General features: G+C 39.0%; 1 pseudogene; it reads right to left on the bottom strand.

Annotated features, from left to right (window-relative positions):
* Window positions 1–4,171: 4,171 nt before the first annotated feature.
* On the bottom strand, window positions 4,172–23,610 carry LOC105542832 (annotated as a pseudogene).
* Between the last annotated feature and the right edge of the window lie 685 nt (window positions 23,611–24,295).

A 24,295-nucleotide genomic window follows, 5' to 3' on the forward strand; every position in this document is an offset into this window, starting at 1 on the left:
ATAGATTTAATCCATTCGAACACTTAAGGGGTTGTTTACAAGGTTGAATAACTAGGCATGGTTTGACCCAGAGAGTTGTGCATAAGCTTCACATATGACACAAGGAAGAGCTGAAAGGCAGATATGAACAAACGGCACAGTGTGGCTTAGACTTTGTATTGCACACTGGATTTTCAGGATATGTAGGGAGAAAAGAAACATAACAGCATTTCTCTGCTTATTTCTTTATATTTAGGTTCATTTCTTGTTCTAAGGAATCAGTTTCCTCTTAAGTGTTTTGATTTTTTTCTTTAACACAATAAACTGGTTAACAGCATTTTGATTTTGCAACCATTGCTTTAAACTCACTATAATAAACCATGCTATTGACGATGTCAGAAGGCAGATGAGATCAGACTTTAGGTGGAGGTCTGTTTTGCTTCTTACAGTCACTCATTTCTATATTTTTATATCAATGAGAGTTGAATGTTGCATTCTTTCTCTTTGATCTCTGTTTTGTTTTTTTCCAGCCGCCACAGAACGCTAGCTATTCTATGATCAAAGCTCCCCTGAAAGCCTTTAACCCTCACAGGTCACTAGCCAGTACTTCAGTGGGTTACTCTGGTCATCATTTTCTTACAGCTCACCAACAGCTACTTACAAAAGCATTTGACTAGAGATGCTCCCTCAATTTAATAAGCCCTCTAGTTACACACACACACACACACACACACACACACTCTCTCTCTTAGGAACAATGTCCACACAGAAACTTGAACACAAATGTGCATAAGAGCTTTCTCATAATAGTCAAAAAAGTGGAAACAACCCAAAAGCCCATCAGTGGATGAATGGATAAATAAAACGTGCCATATCCATACAATGGAGTATTATTTGTCACTGAAAAGGAATTAAGTACTGATACATCTATACAACATGGACTATACTTGAAAGCACTATGGTAAGTGAAAGAAGCCAGACATAAAAGGCTACATATTGTGTGATCTCATTTATAAGAAATGTCCACAATAGGCAAATCTAAAGAGACAGAAAGCAGGTTAACGTTTGCCAGAGTCTGAATGGGCGGTGTGGCATGGGGATGAAAGTGATTGATAATGGGTATGGGTATTCTTTTTGAGATGATGAAAATATTCCAAATTAGATTGTGATGATGGTTGCATAACACTGTGAATATACTAAAAAATTTGAATTGTACATTTTAAATGGGTGAATTTGTATGGTATATGAATTGTATCTCGATTTTTGAAAAAAAACACTTAAAAGTCTCCTTTTGAGGACAGAGCTAGCTCCCAATTTTAAATACTGGTTCTGTATCAGAATCTTCAGAGGTAGGGACCTGGAATCTCTGCATTATAATAAATTCTTGACTGATTATTATGCACAACTAAAATTTAAGGATCACAGAATTAAAAGAAACAAACCTTGCACTGTCTCCATGAAATATAACTGCAAATGTCTCCATTCAGGGAGAAGCTGCAATTACTCTCAAGTGAATAATACTCAACTTCTTTGTTGTTGTAGATTAGGTATTTAAGTTTTGGTTGATCGATCTTTGTGTATCTACTTTCAACTTTCAGATCAAGTTTCTTTTATACCTCTGAAAGAAAGGGTGAGAACACAGGATCCACTGATACTCTGTTCCCTATGAATTAAAATTAGAGAATTGCTATCAGTCTCACTTCTGATAGCATTTGTGGAAAACTAGTTCAGGGTTTTCCTCCTTCCACAGCTAAGGAAAGAAAAATAAGATTCTGTATCATACAGTAAGTTGGAAATGTGAGTGAAGTTAGAACTTATGATTCTCTGTCTTGAGTGGCTTTTGCTCAGCTGTCATTGAGGTTTTAAATTGTACATCAGACTGTGGTATTAACTCCCTAAAAGGCATGGAATTGTAAACATATGCCACATGCTAGCTCAGTAAAGGAAAATGTATTTTCCCTACATCACTTTAGAAATTAAAGCTCTTGGCTGGGTGTGGTGGCTCATGCCTGTAATCTCAGCACTTTGGGAGGCTGAGGTGGGCGGATCACTTGAAGCCAGAAGTTCAAGACTAGCCTGGCCAACATGGTGAAACCCCATCTCTACTAAAAATACAAAACATTGGCCAGGCATAGTGGCGGGCACCTGTAATCCCATCTACCTGGAGGCTGAGACACGAGAATGGCAATTCCAGCTGACCTTGGTGGTCTTATCAGAAATAACTGAAGAAACTGGATTGACATTAGATAGGTGAATGGGATAATCTTGATAATCATGTAGTACTAAGTTAGAGAAGTATTGGGTAATATAGCATGAGTTTACAGATCCTGCATAGGCTTCACATTGATGAAGTTACTGTGCTGCTAGCTATCTAATAATTAATATGGTAAAAATCTTAGGTTATCTCTACCCTTCATCAAACTTTTTTTTCAAATAAAAAAATCTGCAGAGCATAGGTTAGGAACTTTTACTCATATTTGAGAAAATTGTTTATTTTCTTGTTTCCTGAAAATCTAAACTAAACATGAAATTTAAGTGAAACCAAGAATAAGGTGTATTTAGTGTAACTACCTGAAATCTCATTTTTCACATATCAACAATTAAAAGTAGCTAATATTCATGTAGTCAATAAAACTCAATATATATTTATTGGTCACCTCCTGTGGTGCCAGGGAAGTACACTAGGTAAACATCATGATATTGGATGAATAAAACATGGCTCCTGGCCTTGAGGAGTTCAGTGGAGGAAGTAAAGCTTTACTTATTCATAAAGTATATCTGTGATAATAGACTATAGTTCTAGGTACTGAAAAAAATACCTGGAAATGAAATATTAGGTTAGGGATTTGAACTTGGCAAAATGAAAAGCTAAAAATCTTATCTTTTCATAAAAGTCACAATGATATATGGGCTATGATAATAGCTTACAGGTCTAAATGCTATGTGGTAAATAATGTTGATTCTTGGATAAACTATTTCCTCATCATTTTAATAGGTTAGACATAAAGCTTGAGATATGCACTATTACTCTTAAAGAGTTTGGCGAATTTTCTGCATTTTCGTGGGTTTATAATCTTGGCACTTTGTTGTCACAGTACCTTATGTTTAACTACAGAAGGCTGACAAAAGAAAAAATAGGAAAAACACTAGCGAATGTTAAAAATGTTTATTATTAAACATCATTCACTAATTCAAAAAGTGTATGCTGAAAATAAGATTGTTTGAAATTTTTCATATCCTTGAGGCTATTACTGGTCTATTGGAAATGACTTTTGTAGATCATGCTACTCTTCACTTTGTGAATGGAATTTTGGCTATGGCAGATAGTACACAGTATTGTTCCCAGTATATTTAGCAGGCAGCAGACTGAAGTATCTTTTACCAGAACTATTTCTTTCCCTCCCTGCATCACAGATATTTTTAGAACCTGATACTGGATTTACGTGAATTTGTCATTGCTCTACATACATTGTAAAACACAGCCTATTGAAAGCTCCTTTTCAGCTCTCCCTTGCTACTAGTAAAGGACGAAAATTGCAAGCAGGGTCTCCTTAAACCTGCTTAGAAGTGGGACAATCATACATGTTGAGAGTACCACAAGTGCAATTTGAAATTGGTTGTAATTAAGGTGGTTAATGAAAATGACTTTTAAAAAAAACTACATGGAAAGAAAAGTTAAAGAAAATATGTCACATGACATATGCCATTTTGAAACATAAGGTAAATATTTCAACATGTCTTCAGTTTTCTCCAAAATATTTTAGAATGAAGACAAACTAATTTTTGAAAACCAAAATTCTATCTCCAACTACTTCATATACTTTTTTTAAAAAAAGACAAGCAATACTTTATTTAAAATCCATCACAGAAATGAACAGCTTCACTCTGTAATACAGCATACATGTTTTAAAGCCTAAGTCAGTAATTCTATATGAGAGCATACACTGCTGCATACAAATTAACTCTTCAGACCACAATTTTTCAATGTTTAAAACAGAATAAGCTTCCCTGTGAAAGCAGCATCTGTGCTGGTTTCTTTTTTGGTTTTTGTTTTTTTGTTTTTTGTTTTTTGTTTTTTGAGACGGAGTTTTGCTCTTGTTGCCCCAGGCTGGAGTACAAGGGTGCAATCTCGAATCACTGCAACCTCCGCCTCCAAGGTTCAAGCGATTCTCCTGCCTCTGCTGTGTTAACTCTAGTATTCTTCTTCTTCACCCTCTTTTTCAACAGACTCCACACCAACATCCTCATAATCCATCTCAAGGGCAGCCTTGTCCTCACGGGCCTCAGAAAACTCTCCTTCCTCCATTTCCTTACCCACTTACCAGTGAACAAAGACATGTTTGGAATACATCAGGTCAAACTTGTGGTCCAAGTGAGCCCAGGCCTCAGCAATGGCTGTGTTGTTGCCCAACATGCACATAGCTCTCTATCTCAGTCAGGTCTTTGCCAGGCACCACAGTGGGAGGCTAGTAATTAATGCCACCTTGAAGCCAGTGGGGCACCAATCCACAGACTAGATGGTACACTCGATCTTGATGGTGGCAATGGCAGCACTGACATCTTTTGGAACCACATCATTATGGTACAACAGGCAGCAAGCCATGTATTTACCATAGGAAGGGTCATGTTTCACCGCCTAGTTGGCTTGCTCAAAGAAAGCATTGGTAATCTCTGCTACAGAAAGCTGTCTACGGTAGGCTTTCTCAGTAGAGATGATGAGGGTGTATTAGTTTGTTTTCATACTGCTGATAAAGACATACATACCCAAGGCTGGGCAATTTACAAAAGCAAGAGGTTTATTGGACTTACAGCTCCACATGGCTGGGGAGGGCCTCACAATCATGGTGGAAGGCAAGGAAGAACAAGTCATATCTTACACAGATGGCAGCAGGCAAAGAGAGAGCTTGTGCAGAGAAACTCCAGTTTCTAAAAGCCATCAGATCTTGTGAGAGTTATTCACTATCATGAGAACAGCACTGGAAAGACCCACCCCCATGATTTAATCATCTTCCACCAGGTCTTTCCCATAACACATGGGAATTATGGTAGCTACAAAATGAAATTTGGGTGGGGACACAGAGCCAAACCATATCAGAGGGCATAGCTGCCCAGAGAGAAGTGGATGCAGGGATAGGACACCAGGTGGGTCTGCAGTTCTGTCAGATCAATATTTAGGGTTCCATCAAATCTCAGGGAAGCAGTGACGGAGGACACAATTTCACCTATGAATCTATTCAGGTTAGTGTAGGTTGGGTGCTTAATATCAAGGTTTCCATAACAGATGCCATAAATGGCCTCACTGTCTATCATGAAAGCATAACCAGAGTGCTCCAGGGTGATGTCGGTGGTTAGAGTGGAGTTGTAGGGCTCTGGCGCAGGTGTGGAAACCTGAGGGGCTGGGTAAATGGAGAACTCCAGCTTGGATTTCTTACCATAGTCAACAGAGAGACATTCCATGAGCAAGGAGGTGAACCCAGAACCAGTTCCCCTGACAAAGCTGTGAAAACCAAGAAGCCCCGAAGACCTGTGCACAGGTTGGCCAATTTATGAATTTGGCCCAACATGAGATCAATGATCTCCTTGCCAATGGTGCCCTTGGGCATAGTTATTGGCAGCATCTTCCTTGCCCATAATGAGATGCTCAGATTGGAAGAGCTCATGGTATGTGCCAGAGCGAACTTCGTCAATGACCATGGATTCCAGGTCTGCAAACACTGCTTGGGCATGTGCTTGGTTTCTGCTTCACAGCTACCTAGCAGATGACAGAGATGAAGAGGAGAGGTTGTTGCTTCTTACAGACTGACTCTTAAACAGTTGATGTAAGGGAACCTTCATCTCCTTTTTTTAACAGGGGTTTATTTGTAGAGCAGTTTGAGGTCCACAGCAAAAGTGAGCAGCAAGTACAAAGTTCCCATATACCTCCTGCCCACTACAACATGCGCAGCCTCCCCAACTGTCACCATCTGGCACCAGAGTGGTACATTCATTAAAATCAATGAACCAACATTGAGGCATCATGACCACCCAGAGTCCCATAGTGTACATTTGCGTTCACTCTTGGTACTGTGCATTCTATGGATTTTGGCAAATGTACAATGACATGTATCTACCATTGTATTGCCATAAGTAGTTTTATTGTCCTAAATTCCTCTGAGCTCTGCCCATTCACTCCTCCTCATCTACTTTTAAAAAGTCAAACTTCTCAGTGTCTATTATCTGCCTAATCTGGGATTTCTCAGTCTCAGACTCTTGACATTTTGAACAGGATAATTATTTTAAAGGGGATGTCTAGTACATTTAGTGCTTTCTAGGATATATAGCAGCATCCCTGGCCTCTACCCAATCAATGCCAGAAAACAGTGCCATTCTTAGTTGTGACAACCAAAAATGCCTCCAGACATTGCTAAATGTCCCCTGGTAGCAGGTAGCAAAATCATTCCTGTTAAGAACCACTGGCCTAATCTAAGGCATACTCTACTTCCAAATGAACGTCTATATTATCCTATTATGACTTGTAGAGTTAGTCATTAAATGCTATCAACAAATATTTATTAGGCTTACTATGTGCTGGATAATATAAATGTATTCTACTCTAGCCAGTCGAGAGCTATTAAATTTTTAATATATTAATAAATGACAGGGAGAGGCACGAGTTGTTGCAACAAACATTTTAAAAATCTACATGCAATAGCTACATTGAATCTTGAGGCATGGTTGATTAAATTGATATAGCGATCTTCACGATCTAGTTCACAGCAGAATGAACGCAGAGGGAAAATGCATTGATCATTAAGATTGCTTAACTGATTGGACCTGCTATGCTGTGATTCGCTTCAGCAGCCACATGCAAAAGATGGACACTGCCTCTAAGGGAAATAATTCTGAGTAATTAGCCAGGGAAGACTCTATACAAATCCCCACTCCCACCCTAACTCCACCACTGTTTTCCCATGATAGCAAGGGATATTTATCTGATTCCCTTGCGAAATTGCCATAAGTGCCGCAGTGCTCCTTTCATTTTGCCTCTGTAGATAGAGGCAGGGCTGATGATAAACTGATTTCCTTTTTGGTTGGCCAGTACTTGTGCCGTTCAGATCATTAAATCAAATGTAACCAAGCAAGTATAATTTGAGATTTTATTTGGAGATTCTCCTTGTAAAGATTTAGGCATTAAAGTAGTCACACAGAATCCAAGAGACAACTGTCAGAAATGGAAAGGGGAATTGGAGTGGTAGACAATGAGACATCTTGGCAAAACTAATTCTATTTACATATAGCCTCAAATTATGGGTTGCCTCCTTCTCTTTCTCCTTTTCCTTTTTTGGACAGACTTATTACAGTCATTTTGATTTATCCCACTTTTGTTTTTTGGCTTTTCTTTATGATGGGTCAAAAATAAATAAATTCAAAATTGACTCATTGAAGGCAGTTAACTAGTTAACTTTTATTTCCAAGGCACTTCTTGGAGGATGTGGGTCTACTTATTCCTTGTTTGTTAAAGTGAACTGATATGTATATTCCCCTTTGTGGACCTCTAAATTGGTCTTCTCATCTATAACTTGTAAGATTCCTTCCAGCTCTAATTGTCTATGATCTGTTGGTTAGTATAATAAATGTATACTAGACCATGATGCATGCTGGGACCTCAGCAAAAGGAAGAAGAGGAAAGGAGTAGGACAGAATCTTAGAAAAGGCTGGATTGAAATTTCATGGACTAACTTGGTTGTAGGAATGTACCTTCAAGATTGTGTTTGGGGCCAGGTGCAGTGGCTTACACCTGTAATCCCAGCACTTTGGGAGGCTAAGGCAGGAGGAATGTTTAAGGCCAGGAGTTTGAGACCAGCCAGTACAACATAGCGAGATCCCACCTCTATAAAAAATTTAAAAATTGTCTGGGCGTTGTGCCACATGACTGTACTCCCAGATACTTGGGAGGCTGAGGTGGGAGGATTGCTTGAGCCCAGGAAGTTGAGGCTGCAGTTAGCTGAAATCACACCACTGCACTCCAACCTGGGAGACAGATCAAGACCCTATCACAACATTTAAAAAAAGAAAAAAAGGTTGCATTTGGCATGTCAAATCAAAGTTCAAAGGATGAGACAAATGGGCTTTATTCAAAGGATGATCAAGTCCTGGAGTTGGGTAAGGGAAAGCAGTAGAACCAAACATTTGCTGCCAAGAACTGATCCCAGATGGTCTATTTGGATTACAGCAAAGTGCCAGCTAAAGGAGGAAGCTATACAAAACAGGATCCAGCTCCCAGGAGCAATGGGAGTAGGAAGGATTTCTTAGAGAATCAGGGTCCTAGTCAATAAGGCTGGAAATGAGGATTAGTTCTAGCCTCAAAGTGGGAATGAGAACCCTAATAAGAAAACTAAGGCAAAAAGTCAATCACAGAAGGTAACCCAACACTAGAGGGGGATGGGTGGTCAGAGAAGAGGCGGCAGTTCAGTGAACACACAACAGAGATAAAGGTGCCTGGGGGATCATGTCTATTTTATCATGCCTACCATCAGGAAAGAATGCCTAGTATCCTGCTGGTTGTAGGCAGGATTTGGCCCACTCGATGTAGGAGGCAGAATAGTCCTAGCCTCTGTCAGAGCAGGGCTAGGAAAGGCTACCTATTATACTTTGTTTCACTTAATTCTTCTCTTTGTCAATTCTTAGTCACAAAACATCATACTCATCAATTGCTATGGTTTTTATTTCTACCCTGAGTTGTATGCAACTTCTTAAAGAATTAAACATGATCAGGCCCTAAATATAGTGCTATGAAATTTCTGTATGTCCACCGACTTTATACACTAAACCAAGTTAGGCAAACTTTTTCTGTACAGGTCTGGACAGTACATATCTAAGGCTCTCCAGACCATAGGGTGTTGGTCACAAGTACTCACCTCTGCCATTATAGCATGAACGTAGCCATATTCAATATGAAAACAGATACGCATGGCTGTGTTCCAATAAGTCTTTATTTATGGACCTTGAAATTGAATTTCATAAAATTTTCACATGCCACAAAATATTATTCATTTTTATTTTTTTAGCAACTTAAACATGTACAAATCATTCTTAGCTCATGGGCCATACAAAAACAAGCAGTAGGTCATAGTTTGCAACTCCTGTACTAAACTTAAACAAACTATAATTTATTTAGTGAACAATGATCTGCCTAATTCTGCCTAGCAGGCCTCCAACACTGTAATCAGGGCCACGTAATCCTATTGGTAGGATTAGCCTTGCTCCAAGTTCTGGTAAAAATCAGGTCACAGGCAGTGAAAACATAAGAAACGCTACCTATCATCCATTCTCTATAAAAGTCAACCTGTTTGATGGCCCTGCACTATTTCTGCACTTTGTTCTGGTAATAGCACTCTGATCTGGTTGCTATTAATAAATCCGCTTGAGTTGCACTCCAGTTCCCACAGATATTCTTTCTTTTATGTACGAGTTTCTGCTTGACATTCAGTTTCTACAGAACTAGAGTCTCGCCATGACTCGTCCAAAATCAGAGTCCTAGAGATGGGAGTGTTGTATGTTAACTTTAATGTCTGTGGCTGAGTTCCTGTAATTTACTACCTCATCTTCCTGATGTTCCTCTCTACCTTCCTGAATTATCCTCCTGTGTTTGGTCCAGTTCTAGGCCTTGTTGACCTGGCCAGTTCACTGATTTCACCAAGCCTGACTGAGGCAGTATCATATGAACAGAGGAGCATGCAGAAAAATAGATGGAAAATAATAAACATATAAAAACTGTTTGAATAGTTTTATTATAACCAAAAACCAAGATAGCACAAACTCTGTTTTATTTCATCCTTCATGAAGCAAAAGTGTTGAGAACTGAAGTTCTTCCTATCACAATGGCTGTTCAACACTGAAGTAAAAATTATACACAATAAAATTCTTAGCGACTGCATCAAGACACAATAATAATTATTTAGTTCTGGCCTTTACAAATCTCCACTTTCAAGTCTCTGAGTTCACTTTTTATAGTTTTGGTTCATTCTTGTTTAATCAAGGCTGTTCCAAATTTTTGTGGAAGTGATTCAGTCACATAAGTTTAGTATTTTTTTCTAATTCTCTTTCACACATACTGAACTCTAACTTATGATAGCTATCCCCAGTTGCCAGTGTATAAACTACTTCTTAAAGAGGAAACTATACATTATAATGTAGATTACACTACATTTCAACTTTTCATCATACATCATACAATCTTTGCAAAGACAATTAGAAAAAAAAAATCCTGAAGTGGTAGCTCCCCATCTTGAGTTCATGTATTTTCTGGGATAAAATCTGGGAATGTATATTTCTGATCTATATTGTACCTGATATTTTGTCAACAGGAATATATGTTATCTGCTCTGCATCAGAATTTTCAAATGTGGTTAATTATGAAAAATGTGCCTGTGATTTAGTTACACTTGAGGATGGAGATAGCATGACATAAGGATTTAGAGTGATCATTATTAAAGACCTAACTGGGAGATAATTCTAAACTCAAATATCTAGACATAGACACATACTTTTGATTTCCAAGTAAAAGAGTAGGTTTGCAGTTATTAGCGTTTAATAACAGTAAATAACAGAATATACCTGTTATTCTCCACAATCAGGACATGCCTGTATGCCGCTATAAAATTGGCAGTATTTGGTTACTTCAGTTATGTTTATTCAGCTATCTTATTTGGCACAGACTAAAATATTGACACTTTGGGGACCACTTCAGGTTTTTTGTTGTACAAATATTATCTCAGAGCAAAGCATATAAACTCCTCAGTGAATGTATCTGTCTTACGGGAAAACGGGTCTCATTACTTTATATTCCCATGAACCACACAATCCTTAATCACAGTCAAAGAAAATGTACCTTGAACCACAAAAGAAACATAGGAAAATACAGAGGAAACTAAGAATCGTGCAAATCTAACCAGCTCCACCTTCCAACATAGATGCTACTTTCACTGGCTTAAAACCATACTGGCCAGGTACGATGCCTCATACCTATAGCCCCAGCTCTGGAGGCTGAGGTAGGTGGATCTCTTGAGCTCAGGAGTTCAAGATTAGCCCAGCCTACATTGTGAAATTCCATCTCTACAAAAAAAAAAGAAAAATTAGCCAAACATGGTGGCACACGCCTGTAGTCCCAGCTACTCAGGAGGCTGATGTAGGAGGATTGCTTGAGTCTGGGAAGTAGAGGCTTCAGTGGGCCATGATTGCACCACTGGACTCCAGCCTGGGTGACAGAGCATGAGCCTATGTCAAATATATATATATATATATATATATAACAAAAACCATACCAGTGGTTCTTTGGTCACTGCTTGGAGCTTGGGACTATAATGAAGGAACAGGAAGTCTTTCCTTTCTTCAGTTCTTCAGTTTGGATAATAGGAACTTTACTTGCACATTCAGATTTAGTACTACAAGGTTTTAACTTAACCTCATTTATCTTAGATTTATCTTATATCTACACCATCTTTCTTTCATGCTGAACATTGCAGTGATATGGAAGAGGCATTTGGGATCCTGTCAGCGTTTATTAAGATGAGAGAATCTAGAGTCACTTTAAATGGCAATGGAAATGAGCCAAAAAACAAGGGAAAATGGAAGATTCAGGGAAGAGGGAAAATCAACAGTGTAAGATTCCTAATAAAGTGGGAATAGGGATACTTCACTCGTAATATCACTAGGCAACAAGTAGGATATTGGTGCTGGAATCATGCAAAGTCTTTGTCATTTGGATGGCTCCCATCTCTGGATTCTGTGGGAATACAGGTTTCCCTTTATTTTGGTCTTGTCATGGCCTTTTAGGCTCAGGCGGGGCGTTGTATGTTGGTCCTCTGCTGTGCGTGGCAGTGACAGACCTCAGAATAGAACTGGCTTAGATTCCCAGGCAATGTTCTTCCCTCACACCATACTGTTGTTGAAAACAATGTTGTTTCTAAAAATTACTTTCATTATTTTTTATTGCTGATTAACAGTTTTCTCTGCATTTCAGTACATTCCATGTAACTGTTTGATTTGGAATTTTTTTTGCATATGAAATTAATCCCAGGGACAGGGTGTCTAAGAAAGCCAGCCCTCCTGCTTCCATTGCCCGCCATGTCCCTTTCAGCACCACATACTCATAAGAAAATATAGAGAAAACCAAAAAGAATCTTAACCTAACCAGATTTACCTCCCAATTTTGACACTGCTTTCATCGGGATCAGTGATTTAAAACCATGTCTCTGGTTCCTGGTTCACTGCTTAAAACTATGACTATAGGAAAGGACATCTTTTCCTTTATTATAAAAACTTATATTTGTAAATTCCCCAGAAACAAACTCAATAATAAGCCCATAGGCAGTGTGTATAAATTCCTAGTTAAGTCAGTACTCTCCAGTACTCTTCCGTTATCCTTTCACTACTTAATCTACCACATCTCTAAGATATGAGTCACCTATTCACGTGTCCACCATTTTTCATCACTTAAATTGTGATTTTTTTCTTTTTTTTGGTTCTTTACACTCATACCTTCACTCTATTTTAATAAGACCCTTATAAACTTTCTTTATGTGCATTGGCTTGCTGTTTTTGTTTTGTTTTTTTTTTTTCCTCTTTCATAACATTGGCTGAGAAGGCTCTTGTGTGACACTTAATGAGCTTTTGTTGCTACAGGGACTGGTGGGTGGGCTGGAAGCTAACCCCATTAACTATCTCCCACTTTCTTAAACTTAAAGCACTGAAACTCAAAAGTATACAATAATTCTGTATTGGTCATATTCAGCTTTCCCTTCTTTTGTGGCATCCTGCATTCTGACTAATTCCTAAGGGCCATGCCAGAGGTCCCCACTGGAAGGCCTAATGCTGTAAATGAAGACACAATGAATTGAGAACTGGCACTAGGATATTCGAGATCAGTCCTATAATTTCCTATTGACACGCTCCCCAAACATCCAGATGGTCCTTTCATTTTATGATGTCTATATTTCTATGAATCAATTTTGTTTAGTATCATCTTCTTCTGCAAACAAAAGCCAAGAACTCTGCTGGCTCTTCTTTCACCTTTTCATCTCGCATAATGACACTTTTCAATTGGATCACCATGTTGATAGTTTTATCTTCCATTACATCAATTTTGGCTCCTGCTTCTTAAGCCTACTCTTCATGTATTGTGAGACTGTGCTGCCTTTCTTCTGATGCTCTGCCAATGTGATATTACACACCACCTGTGACTGGTGTGGTTGGCCATGGCCAGACCTGACCAGAGCAGGCCTCAGTGAGGACCAAAATGGAAACTAGGTCCTGTAGTTCAGGCACAGAAAAATAGAGACTACTCTTAGGCTGACACAGCAAGAATTTCAAGGCCCCAGCACAGAACATGAGCCTTGGTGACATGACATTCTGAATAGGGAAATTATTGCCTTCTGTAGTAAAACGAGTTGTCTCTGGATGCTGAATAAGGGGTGAGGGAGGTGGGTGTAAAATACAGGAAACCAAAGTTCTTAACTCTCAAACCTGGTAGAGATTTCCTTCTGTGTGGGATGCCAAGTCTACAGAACTTAGGGCATGACTGTGAGAGATACACGGGAGGCCGTCAGCAGTCAAGTCATCCCTGGTGTCTTTTTTTTTTTTTAGACGAAGTCTCGCTCTTGTCCCCCAGGCTGGAGTGCAATGGCACGATCTCGGCTCACTGCAACCTCCGCCTCCTGGGTTCAAGCGATTCTCCTGCCTCAGCCTCCCAAGTAGTTGGGATTAAAGGCGCCTGCCACCACCCTGGCTAATTTTTGTATTTTTAGTAGAGACAGCGTTTCACCATGTTGGCCAGGTTGATCTCGAACTCTTGACCTCGGGTAATCCGCCTGCCTCAGTCTCCCAAAGTGCTGGGATTACAGGCATGAACCACCACACCTGGCCATCCCTAGTGTCTATACAAATTATTTACTTCCCAACTTTGACGCTGCTTTCATTCAGGGTCAGTGGTTTAGTCATCCCTAGTGTCTTTACAAATGCATCCCTAGTGCATTTGTATCCTTTTGGCTGCCAATCTGCTACTTTTACTTTGAGAGTAAACCAGAGGAGACATCACCTCAAAAGGTGGACCATACTTGGACCAGACTTCCTTGATCAGCCTCTTGTGACTGGAAATCAACTGTTCCTTTTTTATATTTCCACTGATCTATAAACCTCATCAGGGGGTCTGCAGGCAACATATCAAGGAAAGAGCTCTGTGGTAGGCTTTGCCTCACTCTTCTTTTCACATTCATTTCCTTTCCCCATCTCCTTTGTTCTAATTTTAAAACCATTGATCCTGGGCATGTGACAGCATTGAAATGGAATAAAATCATTTATTCTTTCAAGAAATATTTTTTGAGCACCACACTGTGCCAGGCACTGTTTTGAGCAGGGAGGATACAGCAGTGGGCATAAAGAGAAAAATCCTGTCCTTGTGGAGCTGACATTAGACAGTATGTTAGATGAAGAAAAGTGATATGGAGGAAATAAGCAAGAAAGGGAAGTACAGTGTGCTAGGGGTTCCCTTAAGTAGGGTGGTCAGGGAAAACATCACTGAGATGGCGACATTTGAGGAAAGGCCTGAAGGAAGTGAGGGAGCAATTCATGTGTTACCTTAGGGAAGAGAGTTTCAGGTGGAGAGAATAAGAGGTGAACAAGTCCTGAGGTGGAAACAGGCTTAGGATGTGTTAGAGACAGCAAGGAGTGTCCTATATGGCGCCCTGCCCCACACCTTTGCTTGTGGGCACTTTGCACTGTCCACAAGCAATTGCAGGATAACTTTTATATACCCACTATTAGGGAAACAGAAGCCTAGGAAAGCCAGAGTGACATCATTTTAAAACCAACTCCGGCTGGGCACACTGGCTCACGCCTGTAAATCCCAGCACTTTGGGAGGCCGAGGCGGGTGGATCACTTGAGGTCAGGAGTTCAAGACCAGCCTCGTCAACATGGTAAAACCCCATCTCTACTAAAAATACAAAAATTAGCCAGACGTGTTGGTGGGTGCCTGTAATCCCAGCTACTCGGGAGGCTGAGGCAGGAGAATCGCTTGAACCCAGGAGGCGGAGGTTGCAGTAAGCCAAGATCGCGCCACTGCACTTCAGCCTAAGTGACACAGTGAGACTCTGTCTCAGAGTGAATGAATGAATGAATGAATAAATAAATAAATAAATAACCAAAAGACTCCATCTCGAGACTAACAAGGCGCATTCCTTGCTGGTCACCCCCCATGGTCCTAAGATGTTTACAGCTAAATAAAAAAGTTTGGTAAGGCCTACAAGGACAAACTCCTACAACAACAGAAAGTTCAGTTTTCCCAATACCCAAAACAATATGTTTTCAAGATGTTTTGATGTACATACACAGTAAAACATCAAGGATAGTTTTTTTTAAATCAATAGAATAATAAATTTTGTTATCCTGTCTGCTCACTCACACATAAGTACAGCTTAATTTAGCCTTTGCATAGACAAGGACCCTATATACGAAAAACTTAAAGGTGGCATATTCTCCTTGCTTTCTGAGGACACCCTACTCTGTAATGGAGTCACTTTCAATAAGCTATATCTTCTCACTGTACTCTGTGACTTGCCTTGAATTCATTCCTGCATGAGATCCAAGAACCTCCCCCTTGGGGTCTGAATTGAGGCCACCTTTTTTCCAGTAACACAACCATGGCTCAAAGAGAAAGTCATGATTTGCTGAAGATCAAACAGCTTTTTAAAATTCACCCATAATGAATATTCTTTCTACTGCCTTCCATGAACGTTTTCTGTGATATCTCAAGCCCAAGTCCTGCTAGTTATCTTCTAGATGAGGCCCCTGCTAGTCTTGTCTGTATTGAGTATAAATTAGCTGTTAACTGTATAAAATCCAAATTCAGTAATGCCAGTGGTATCCAGTTACTAACATCTCTCATCTCCCTTTTAAAAGCATTGTTGTTACAGCCAATAATAGTAATAATAATAAGAGGTATCATATACTGAGTGCCTGCCATATGCTGCAAGCTTTACAGATGCTACATAATTTAATCACTTAACAACCCTGTGGGGTAAATGTTATTATATATGTTTTGCAAATGAGGTTGCTGAGGCTCAGGAAGAATGAATGCAATGCCTAAGGTAATATAGCTAGTAAATGGTAGAGCTAGGATTTAAAACTGTGCCTGAGCCAGAAGCTTACTATATACTGTGCTGCTGGTCTCCCTAGATAGGTAGCTTCCTCAAAAATGTAGTGGCTTAGATCTAAGCTTTGGGATCATCTTTTGAAGGTGTGTCTCTTGAGAACTCAGGAGCTTTGGCTTCCATAGTAGGTCAAATCACTATCTTAGACAGCAGTAAGGCTTCATTTTCCCTGATCTTTTCAGTGGTTTTAATTTAAATTTCTCTCTGTTCTAATACGATCTTACTTGCCCTTCCTATATCTAGAACAAATGTTCTGTATTTTGAGAAATTGATCTTAGCTACTATCTGACCAGGTTCAGAAAAGTCTGTCTCTTATTTGATTACACAGCACCTTTGCTCTAGTGCTTACTTCCTAGCAATCCTGCTGACTTAACTTTTTCGCCCCTTTTTTTTTTCCAGAGGTCTTTGTTAAATGACCTTCATTTTAGTGTTCTTCTAGGCCAATTCTAATTGGGCATATTTTTGCTGCCTTCAGATGGTCATCTTTTTTCCTTAATGCAGTTGGCATCAACTCCCACAATCACTATTTGGCCAAATAACCTTTGATATCTTTTCCCATTCATGTTCCCAAATTGCTTTACAAGTCATATTCAATTTTGGGCTTTCCCTCTCCCCAATCCATATCCAAAAGCAAATATATCATGAATAATATTTTTAAACATTCAACCATTTTCATTCTTCTTAAATCATTTTGCCTTAGGACACCCTCCATTACCACTGCCAGTAAATTAGCGGGTTTCAGTACCTCAATGAATGGACAACACCATATAGAAAACAAGTAGTCCTAACTGGGATTTTATTATCAAATTAGGTGTTTAATTCCCTGAGAACTTCTCAGGAAAACAGCAGTCTTGGAGTCAGAGATTTCTAAATTCCTTTTGTATAGCAAGAACCAAGCCTGTCACACCCACCAGGATGGCTATAATAAAAAAGAAACAGTGTTAGTAAGAATGAGCAGAAATTGGAATCCTCATACTCTGTTGGTAGAAATGTAAAATGATGTAGTCACTATGAAAAACAGTTTGGCAGTTCCTCAAAAAGTTAAACATAGAATTACCATATGACCTTGCAATTCCATTCCTAGGTATACACCCAAAAGGATTAAAAACAGGTATCCAAACAAAAACTTTTACATAAATGTTCAAAGCAACACTACTCATAATAGCCAAAAGATGGAAGCAACCAAGCATTCATCAGCAAATGAATGGATAAACAAAATGTGGTATAGTCATATGATGAAATATTATTCAGTGTCAAAAAGGAATGAAATATTGATAATTGCTATAATGTAGATGAACCTCAAAAACAGTATGCTAAGTAAAATCAGCGAGACACAAAGCGACATAGATTATATGACTCCATTGACAGAAAATGTCCACAATAGGCAAATACGAAGAGACAAAAGTAGATGAGTGGTTGCCTGGGTCTGGAGGTAGGAAAGTGGATTAACTGTACATGGGCATGAATGATCTTACTGGGATAATGAAAATGTTTAAAAACCAAAAGTACAGTGATAGTTACACAACCAAATTTACTAAAAAGTCATTGAACTGTACATTTTAAATGGGTGAATTTTATGGTGTGTAAATTGTACTGCAGTGAAGCTGCAGGAGAGAGAGAAAGAGAGACAGAGAGAGAGAGAGAGAGATTGAAGGCAAGCCCGGAGCCTGGCCAGTTGGCATTCTAGAGTTTTACTAGTTTTGGAGAACTCGAGATGATGTAAGTGAAGGGTACACTATCCAGAAACAAAACTGTAGCATTCTGAGAGGTGAGAGAGAGAAAAAAAGAAAGGGTTAAGAGGCCACGAAGGAAGTGGAAGAGTCCATAGATAAGTCTGCCCCCCTCCACACCATGCGCCCTATTATCATAAGTGTGGAATCTGGGGACATTTTCCAACAGGTTTAGGGGGAAAATAAAAAACAAAGTGGAATTATTCCAAATTTGGTCTTTGGAACTCTGAGACACCACTGTTGTGGTTTAAATGTTTGTCTGCTCCCAAACTCATGTTGACTTTTAATTGATGTGGGGCCTTTAAGAGATGATTAGGTGATGGCAGATCCATCATGAATGGATTCATGCCCTTATTGCAGAAGTGGGTTAGTTATCACGAGACTGAATTTGTAATAAAAGTGAGTTTTGCCTGATTTCTTCTCTCTGTCTCACATGTTTGCTTCAGCCTTCTGTCCTTCTGCCATGGGATGACCTGCATCAGATGTTGGTGCCATGCTCTTGGACTTGTCGGCCTCCAGAACTATGAGAAATAGATGTCTTTTCATTATAAATTTCTCTGAGTAACAGAAAATAGACTAAAACAATCACCTTTCTGAGTGCCCCCTCACCAACAAGAGGTAATCATAACAGAAGAAAAATGGATGCAAGGCAGATCCAGGCAAAGAGAGGGCCAAGTCTCTCTCAGCTTTTATCTGGCATAAATGTATCCAGATATTTTCACATGCTCCCAGTGGAGGATATAGAAAATAGCTGTATGTTTACAGCCAGCAGGTCTCCCATGGGGCCGCTGCCATGAGGAGCAAGTTGACGCTACGGCAAGGGCTGCAGGTGGACGATCTAACTCTGGGGCTGGATGGAGGATGTGGTTGAGATTCAGAGGGCCTGAAAGGCAGACAAGGGAAGAGGTGAGTCTAAGTCAGCAGAATGGTGAATAACTCTGGGCCTAGATGAGCTGAGAGCGTAGACCTTGTATTTCACAAGTCCTGGACTTCATCATCAAATGCCAGAATAGTTCCCAATGACTGGGGAGGGCATTGTTGAGGAAATTACTGTAGAGGCCAATAAGGACCCACACAAAGATGTCCATGTCAACTCATTGCCTCTTCTCTGTCTTAGAGGGGAAGGAGGTAGGTGTGGTGAGATGGAATTCTAAAACACTGAGAAGTATCCAAAGGAACTCAGTTAACCCAGAAAAGACTATTTTTAATGGAAAGAGATTGATTTTCCATCATAATTTAGCATAGTAATAAGACATGTTGACTTAGTTCTCAATTGAGCACAATGGACCAAGGCCTGTTCCTAACTGCTCACTCACAGTGCCCTGAAGAGTCTAGGGGACTATACCGGGCTCTTCGGAGCTCCATGTGAGCCACTAACGTTTATAACATTGGGGATTTAATCAAGATTTCCATACTGAAGCTCAAAGCCAGGAAGATCTGAGACTGGATTACATAGTTTTTAAAAACAAACAAACAAACACCTTGTTTCTATTAACCAATGGAACAGATTTAGGAACCCAGTAAAAATGCCACATGCTTGAATCCACTTAATAAATAAACATTTAGTTCCCTCTAATCCAGTAGTTCCAAATCTTGCAACCATGGATGAACTTTGGGTGGCACATGAGTGCTTAAAAGGTTGAGTGCCAAACTGAGACTATAAACGTGTATGTGTGTGTTTGTAGATAGAGGTTTTGTAACTTTCATGAGTTTCCTAAAGAGGGAAAAAAATGGTTAACTACTCATAGAGAGGGCAGTGGAAGCCTGGGAAATGGGTAAGCCCAAAGAATGTGGGGACAGAGGAAGATCTCATGCAGAACACTAGGAAATCAACCAACTGTGAGATAAGTCAGATATTTTCACAAAATGATTCTCAAATCAGTGTCACATAAATCGGAAATGGTGTGACTGAATTTCGTGATGGGAGGTCATTGTTGTAGACTACTGACCTGGGGCTTATGGATGCACTTTATGAGGTATGTATACTCTCTGAAATGGGAGGTGAAATTTTCTATGTATGTACATATAAGCATATTTCTGGGCAGGCGAGCTATAGTTTTCAAAGAATCTTAAAGAAGGTCCTTGACCTCTAAAAGGTTATAAACCATTCACTTTAACTTCTGGCAGTGACGGTTTCTTCCTATTTACAACTCTTATTTTTCCATCTTTATGTAATCTCCTTCTTTCACCTCCTCCTCCTTTCCTCCCCATCTTGTGTCTTTCTTTCTCCACCCACTCCCAACTTTCTCTCTTTTCCTTACAAAGCAATGAGGAAGACTAATGCAGTCCAATCTGAATATGAAAAGCAAGAGGAGTGAGCTCAAAGAGGTGATTCCAAGGAGATTAACAAACCTTTTGAAGTGAGGTCTAGCAGGTCTACTCAGCAATTGAGTCCTTAACTGGACCTCAGGAAGAAGACAGCTTGGGGAAGAAGCCATGGAAAGGAAGGCTTAGACTGACTATACAATTAGTATCAAATTAATATACAAGATGAGGTGTCAGCTCTTTGAATGTATAAGACGCTATAAATGAGGAAAGCCATTGTCAGAAGGAACACTTAATGGGCTATTTATCACTGTAAAGAAGGCAGGAGGAACTTACTGATGTAGAAGGGCCTAATGAAGGTCCTTCTTAAATGAGAATTCAGTTAAGGTTTAGACAGCACCTGTCTTCATTAGCAATATAAATATTTCTTTACTACATTTTGGAATTAAATAAAGAATAAGATCAAGTTTCTTCACTGGCTGAATAAGTAGGGATTGATTCTTACCTAGTTGTGTGGATGGCCCTTAGTCTTCATCATTCCCAAGAACCAATCATGAAGCATGAGCTACCATATGATAATTTTCACTTTTCCAGGACTTCTGTCTTTCACAAAAGAAGCTGTCCTTGGCATCAGTGAGAAGTCTCCAGGAACAGACTGACTCACTGACAGAATCTCCTCAGAATAATCTGGTATCCAAATGATGTGTATTTAACACTATGCTAATTACTTTTCATTGATTTGATTCCCACAAAACATCTATGATGTAAGTATTATTACCATCTCTAATTGACTAGATGATGAAACAGTCTTAGTGATGACACATACATACAGCTGGTCATACACTTGTTTAAGAGGTAAAATGAATAATTGAAGTCAGGTCTGCCTGATACAAATTACAGGTTCTTCCTCCCAATCCACACAATCATTATGACAAAATAATGTGACTAAATTTAAGTATAAACATAACAATCTTTCAAAGGAGTCATCTTGTCTGACTCTATTATACTTTTATTGCTCCAAAAATTTTTAGAACTTCAAGAATGTCTTCGTGGTCTAAGAATAATTGTTTTGAATCTTCTTAATGGTGATAAATTTTATTTTTTGGGGGGATTAAAAATAGCTTTATTGAGACATAATTCACATACCATACAATGAACTCATTTAAAGTATACAATTCACTAGTTTCTTTACTATATTTTTAATATGGCAAAACATATATAACAAAATTTGTCATTTAACCATCAAGGTGTACAATTCAGTGGCATTAACTAGATGACTGTGTCATTTTATTTTTTTACTGTTATAAGTAATGCTGCAAATATACATCCTTATATATACTTTGTGCAAATAATTCCATAAGATAGAAAGCTGTCATCTGTGATGGGCCAGTGATAAAGAGTGATAAAAATGGGTTGGTCTTTTCCTAGGATAGCTACATTACCATTAAACATGATTGTTTCTATTTCAATAGGTTTTTGAGGAACAAGTGGTTTTGGTTACATGAATAACTTCCTTAGTGTTGAGTTCTGAGATTTTGGTGCACCCATCACCAGAGCAGTGTATACTGTACCCAATGTGTAGTCCTTTATCCCTCACACCTCTCCCACCCTTTCCCACAAATCCCCAAAATCCATTGTATTATTCTTATGTCTTTGTGTGATGGTGGTAAATTTTAGTTCTTTGAGGGAATTTTTGGAAACCAGCAAAAAGTCATTCTATTGATTTAAATGTGATTAAGCTGGATAATAAAGTTTGGGCAGAAATAAGTTGTGTTTATAATGTAACATTTATTTTCTTGCATAGTTCATATATCAGCTCAGCAGCTAAAGATTTCATGAACTAATGAGTAGATGGGTATCTTGCTCTGTTTGGGCTTTTATAGCAGAATACCATAGACTGGGCGGCTTAGAACAACCGAAATTTATTTCTTACAGTTCTAGATGATAAGTCCAAGATCAAGATCAAGGGAACAGCAGATTCAGTGTCTGATGAAGTCCTGCTTCCTAGTTCAGAGAGGGTGCCTTATTGTGTCTTCACATGGTGGGAGAGGCAAATGAGCTCTCTGGAGTCTCTTTTATAAGGGCATCAATCCCATTCATGAAAGCTCTGACTTCATGACCCAATGACCTACCAAAGACCACACTTCCTAATATCATCCCATTGGGGGTTAGGATCTCAACATATGAATTTTGGGGATCACCAACATGCAGTCTCTAGCAATGGTAAACAAATCTTCCAAAAGGATTACACTTTGACTTTGAAGGTTGATGCACATTAGAAAATACAGGTTCAGATATATCTGCTTTGTTCAATTTTTTTTAGTTATTTAGTGACACCATGTATCTCTTAGCAAGAATATCAGTTGGATTGACTCAAAAGTAACACATGTGGTCCTCTCTTTAGTAGGTGTCATTTTTGTATTTTATAACTCATCCTCAGACTGGCATCCTTCCTAGAGATAAAACATCGCAAACACAGACTAACCATCAACCAGAAAGATTCCTGACAGCAATGTGCACAGTGAATACTCAAGAATAAATACAATTTAGGAGGAGCTCTTCATCTTATGTGAAGAAAAGAAACTCTGAATCTTTGCCCATTTTTATAACCTAATCTCTTTTTATAAAGTAAAACTTTTGGATGCATCTGTTGGGCAATAAATTTATTTTATCACTTTTCAACCACTTGCTTGGCCCACAGATGTATAACTTCTTGCTAATTTTAGAATCATCTGACTTTTACAGGCATGAAGAATCTATAATTAGGCTATACTTGATTTTTATACAACATTATGTACAGAATGAGACAAAATAAACTATTATAAAATAAACACTTATAATAGTTGGGTATAGTTTTATTGAAATAATCCAATTAAATCATACATTTGATTACAGCTAACGGCTTGCTTCTAGTCACAGCATGTACTTTTTCTCAATGTACAACCTCTATATATTGTCTACCACTAACTCCTTAACTCCAAGCCAACATTTCCCACGCATACTCCTTTGCAAATACCAGACTCATATCCAACTATCTTTTGGACATTTCCACCTGGATGTCCACAGTGAAGGCTTGTTTACAGCTGTGCAGGTGGTATACTATATACCTCCCATAGGAAGGGGAGCCATTTACTTAGAATACCATATAAATACTGCCTCCAGGAGTTGTATAACACAACTCCGTTGTGTGCAGACAAAACACATCCAAATTAAACTTTAAAAAGTCCTTCAACCAAAATGACCTTATCTTGCTGAGTTCATTTTTGTTGAACTGATAGTGTTGCCCTTTTTCTGTCACCCAGCGTTGAAGTTTAGAAGTCTTTTTGAAAGTTCATTTTGGGCTCTACCTTCAATCAGTCACTAAGCCAAGTAGATTCTTACCTTCAAGATGCTTATCAGGTCCATCTTCTGTTTTCCTTTCCCAGTGGAAAAACCCTGACTGTTCCCTCATGGTCTGGAATTATAGAATTGCAGATTTGAAAGCAATCATGGATTTTATGGATTCAGGCCAAATCACTCATTTTACAAATGAGGTAATCAAAGTCAAGAAAAGTTAAATGGGCCAGATGTAGTGGCTCAGGCCTGTAATCCCTGCACTTTGTGAGGCTGAGGCGGGCAGATCACTTGAGGTTAGGAGTTCGAGACCAGCCTGGGCAACAAGGTGAAACCCCATCTCTACTAAAAAACACAAAAATTAGCTGGGCGTGGTGGTGGGTGCCTATAATCCCAACTACTCAGGAGACTGAGGCAAGAGAGTTGCTTGAACCTGGGAGGCTGAGGTTGCTGTGCCCCAAGATGGCACCACTGCACTCCAGCCTGGGCAATAGAGTGAGACTCTGTCTCAAAAACAAACAAACAAAACAAGTTAAATGACTTGATGAAGGTGGCATATATAACAAGTTTAGTGATAGAAATGAGATCAGAACAGGAATCTCCTAGTCCTCCTGACCATCATTCTTTCACTATAAAGTGATTGTGTCTTTGTTCACCTGGCTCCATCATCTAACTCCTGTCTTTTTCTACTTTAATTCATCCTAAAACCTATGGCCAGATCAATCTACATAAAATATTACTTTCCTCATAAACCTTTTATCTCTCCACATTGATTGTAAAGTAAGCATGAATTCCCTATTCAA

The sequence above is a fragment of the Mandrillus leucophaeus genome, unplaced genomic scaffold (genome assembly GCF_000951045.1).
Source record: "Mandrillus leucophaeus isolate KB7577 unplaced genomic scaffold, Mleu.le_1.0 Scaffold1063, whole genome shotgun sequence".
Lineage (NCBI taxonomy): Eukaryota > Metazoa > Chordata > Mammalia > Primates > Cercopithecidae > Mandrillus > Mandrillus leucophaeus.